The sequence below is a fragment of the Lathyrus oleraceus genome, chromosome 4 (assembly GCF_024323335.1).
Source record: "Lathyrus oleraceus cultivar Zhongwan6 chromosome 4, CAAS_Psat_ZW6_1.0, whole genome shotgun sequence".
NCBI lineage: Eukaryota > Viridiplantae > Streptophyta > Magnoliopsida > Fabales > Fabaceae > Lathyrus > Lathyrus oleraceus.
This window is the reverse complement of record NC_066582.1, coordinates 295,252,678-295,257,674: the sequence shown is the minus strand read 5'-3', so window position 1 is coordinate 295,257,674 and position 4,997 is coordinate 295,252,678.

The window sequence follows — 4,997 nt, the reverse complement described above, 5'->3', positions numbered from 1 at the left end:
AAAAGTTGAATTTCAAAGTTGGATAACTTTCACACCAAATGGCCAAATGAAGTGGGACTTTTTGGAGCAAATTTCTTTTGATCTCCTCTATTCAATTCATGCATCACATTTCATTAAAACTCATCACACAAAAAGTGCATTTTTCATGTGAACTTAATTTGAAAAATGGAGGGAAAAAGTGAATTTGAAAAATAAGCATGGTTTTCATGTTTCTCCACTTGCATTGGCTTACAAACCTCATTTTGAAGTGCATTGTGACAGAAAAATGCATTGTTCCATTGGTATGAGCACATAAGGGTGGATTTGCTAATATGCACCAAAATTTGCATTTTCACTAATCATGTGCATTTTGGCTAATTGTAATTACCAACATCATTAGCATCACATATATAAACCTAATTCTAACTGTTTTTGTGATTAACACTTCATAATTCAGAAATCTAGATCTAGATCTCAAGAACTCTTCATTTTTCCTCTCAACTTTTCTTCATCTTTCTTCACAAACCGTGCCAAGATCTTCATCAATCCTTCATCCATGAGCATAATGGAAGCTATTTGAAGCAAGATCCATTGATTTCCAAGCCAATTCAAGGACTGCTGCAAGTGTGTTCAACAATGGCAAATGGAGATTTGAGCTAAATTGTGTACAATCAACATGAAAACCTTGCTTCATTCACTCATACAAGCGCTGGAGGACTTCTGTTTTTGCTTGCCATAGCTTGATTCACACGATTTCACTTCTGCCATCCAATTAAGGTGAGATTTCGACCTTAACAATTCTTGAAATTGATACATGTTTTTGGTAGATCTTGGAATGTAGGTCACACTGCAATTTGTTTCATTGATTTTCATCAAGAATTGGTTGAGTTATGTAGATTTTAAGTTTCCATGCACAAATATGTTTTGCTTCGAATCTTTGAAATTAGGAAGAGTTAGGATAAATTAATGTTATATTGTTGATGTGCTTGGAAAGACCTTTCCAATGATGTGTGGTTTGTTAATTTTGGTGAAGAATTGTTCATGAGCTGGGTTTGGATGAAGAACGCGTGATAAACCCTAGAAAAGTTTCCAGAAAACCTTGTTTGATCCGGTTTTTCGCTTATTGCATGCGCTAGAGTGTTATGAGGCCATGTATTGGACCACGTGTCCTGGCCGTTAGTGAGCGTGCGCTGCTTTTCAAAATGAGCCTCCCTTCGATCCTCAGCTGGATCACTTCACCAATTTGCCTTGCATTTTTTTCTTCACTAACCTTACATGTTCACATGCCTTCATTCATCCATTTTTTAATTTTCTTCCATATAAAAAATTTCATAACTTCTTGATTACTTGTCCAAATCACATGGAATTTTTTTCACAATGTTCATCATCATGTCTACTATTTAATGGATATTTTTCCAGAATTTGTGCACGTGTGATTTTTTGAATGGCCTAGGGAATGTTTACACATGTGTTTGCTTGCACCTTGCTTTCTATTTTGGTTGTGAAATGATGATGCTTAATCCAAAATTCTTGAAATTTTGCATGTGTAAAATAGACATCTCAATGAACATTTTGGCTTTGAGTTTGTGATTTTATCATTCCTGGTTTGTGAGATATGAGCTGTTGAATCTAGGTGTGACAATTTGTGTCACACCATTTCTTGTCCAATTTGTGGATTTTCATTACCATGCCATATGAACTTAAAATAATGTGAATTTTTGCATGTTGATACTTCTGGATGTTAAGATCACTTGTGAATGTTTGTGGATTTTTTGGATGCATTTTTGATTTGTTTGAGATTTTCTCTTCTGTTTGACCAATTGTGGACTTTTTGTGAGTCATGATCTTAAATGATTTGTGAAATTCTTGATATGTATTGGATGGACTTGAACTTTTGTGGAGTGATTCTAGACACATTGAAGTGTGCCATGGCTTTGGTTTGGTGCATTTATCATGTTCCTACTCTGTTTTATGCTTGTGTGAAGTTGATGCATGATCTTGTGCTTCTTATGAGCTTGTTTTTCCTTGCCTTGACTTATGGAATTTATTTGACTTTCTTCCACTTGTCCAAATGACTTGAAATTTGGTAAGATAATCATGTTATGAGTGCTGTTTAGCCATGATTTTTCTTGAGATTTATTTAAATATTTTTGAGTTGATTTGGATTGATTCATTCTGTTTGGTCCAATGAGCTTTGAAATTGCACACTTTGCCTTAGATGCTTTGTGAAATGAAATTGGTGTATGATATGAAAATGAGACCACTTGGACATTGTTCTAATTTAATTGAAATTGATTTGTGCCAATTTTCATGTTCTGGTTTGAAATATTTATCCTCCTTTGACCCTAGGCCTTGTCCTAGGGGTTTGGTTCTCATGTTTGAGTTGTGTTTCAGGACAAAAAGCATATGGCATGGAGGAATTAATTCACTTGGCTTGAGTTGCTTGTTTGATTGATGTTGATTAACATTAAGTTGTTTTGTAGGTGGCTTCTAAGTCGTTTGTGTTGAGCATTGGCTTATGCTTTGCTTGATGCATTGCTTGTGTACAGTTAACTGTTGACCATTAGTTTGTCTGTTTGACTGTTTGAGTTGTGTACTGATTATGTTAGATTGATTTCAGGTACATTAGTTGCTATAGTTCATTTTGAACTTGCTTGTGCTGTTGCTTGGTTGCTTAACCAATTGAGGTAGAATTCCTTTTCTCCATGTAGTCTGGAAGACCTGGCCTGTTACTTGGCCAGGCACCTGTCTGAAGTCCTCCTTAAGAGGCAATGCTTGTGCTTGTTTATCTTTGTCCCCAAGCAGGAAAAGACCTTTGTTAAGGCAATTGGCAGACACAAGAGATGTGCAATCCATCTCCTGCTATTCTGTTGAGTCATCCCTTGGCTAACATTACATGTTGATGCCTTGAGGATAGTAACCCAAGATCCTTGTACAGTTGTACAGTTGAGTCAGAGTCATAAGTGTAGAAGGGTTCCCACTTTCTGAACCCACACTTCCTTTGTCTGAAGCTCTCCCTGGCCAGGGTTAAGAGCTGTGAGGCACACCCCTAACTTCCTATTTCATCTGCTTCACCCTAACTCTCGATGTTAGGGTTAAGAGCTAACATCACCTGATACAGTTGGCTTGCTTTTGCAGCCTAACCCTTGTGTGAGCCCACTTTGTCTGTATATAGTGTGTGTTATTTGTGATTGTTTGCTTTGATTGCTTTGCCTGTTTAGGATTAGCTTGCTGCCTGTGCAAGTAGATAGAAAACTTAACCTAGGACCATGGTGAATTTGCATGATAACTATTAGGCTCGAGTCCAGCTCCCTTCTAGTTTGTCATTTCCCAGTCTCTGGTTAGGTTAGAGTTCTTTCCCGTTCAGGGGAACTACGTCGCCCTGATCCTCATACCAGATGAGGTACGTAGGCAGGAGACCGTGCGAGGTCTCTCCGGGCACCCTTTTCTTTTTTTGTGTGTGTTTGCTTGACAGTTGCTAGGCTCGAGTGCCTGACTCCTTAGTAACTTGTTTGTTTGTTAACCCTCTTGTGTGTCGGGATATGGATGTAAGACCAGCGATTGGCAGTCTGTATCCTATTGGTGTTCGTTGTGTGGAGTCCGACGTAAGTCCAGCGATTGGCAGTTGGTTTCCTTTGTTGGTGTTCGTTGTGTGGAGTCCGACGTAAGTCCAGCGATTGGCAGTCGGTTTCCTTTGTTGGTGTTTGTTGTGTGGAGTCCGACGTAAGCCCAGCGATTGGCAGTTGGTTTCCTGAGTGTGTATTTGTTGGTTCGGAGTCTGATGTAAGTCCAGCGATTGGCGTTCGGTTTCCATGTTTGCCTGTTTGTGTGGAGTCTGACGTAAGCCCAGCGATTGGCAGTCGGTTTCCTGTGTTTGTGTTTTGTTTCGGCGTGCGTGAGCCGAACTACGGTAGCTCTGATTCTCGTTCCAGACGAGATACGTAGGCATAGGATGCGATGTCCTAGCGAGCCCTCTCCCCTCTTCCTCCACCTGTGTTGTTTTCAGTGTGTGTGTGTGTGTGTGATGTTTGTGAGCAGCTTTAGCAACCTTTCTTCTATTCTTTTGAGCATGGATCCCGTCGAGTACGACGGACGTGAGGGGTGCTAATACCTTCCCCTTGCGTAACTGACTCCCGATCCCATCTCTCTTTGGTCGCGAGACCATGTCTTTTCCAGGTTTACTTCGAGCGTTTCCTTTCCCTCTTTTGGGATAAATAACGCACGGTGGCGACTCTGTTTGTTTTGATTTTAGCCCGCCGGTTGTTTTTCGCGGATGCGACAGCTGGCGACTCTGCTGGGGACTCTGCTGGGGACATATAGAAGTCGACCTATTGCTGGTCCATCTTCCCTAAGCGAGTCTCTCCTAGCGTTCTAGGATAGTTTAGGTTGCTTGTGTTGCTCTATTTATTGCATTTATTATTCTGTTGTGTATATATTTGCATAAATGTTTGCATGCATCATACTATCATGTTGCTGTCCTCTGTACAGGTGGTTCCTTTGTTTTGGGGTGGGTGTTCTGAGTGGGGCTAAAACCCAGGCCCGAGTATACACCTAGGATTAGTGTGGACTCACGTTCCTCATTTGCTTTATCAGCATATTGTTGTAACGTGACATACCACAAGCCGGACGAGGTTCATCTGAGAGCTCTTCCTTTGTGGGGTTTTCCACTTTGGTTGGGTTACCTCTTTTGAGCTATTGACTTCGGTGACCGATCTTTCCCGGATCTTTGGTTTAGACGATCTCAGGAGAGCTACAATGGCACACCCGAAAGGGCAAACCCATTGAGTATCTTTGCCCGATTGTCGAGACTATTATCCACCTTAAGATGACCTGATTAGAATTTACCTGTGAGGGGAGGGTGATTCTTACAGATGCATGTTCAGATGGTGACTTTGATGGTGACTAGTGGTTCCGTTGATCAGAGTCATATTTATAAGTCGGATTTATGGACATTTCTTTCCGAGACATCGGAATGCTATCCGTGGTATTTATCAGTGGGGATCCGTTTATTTCAGGAT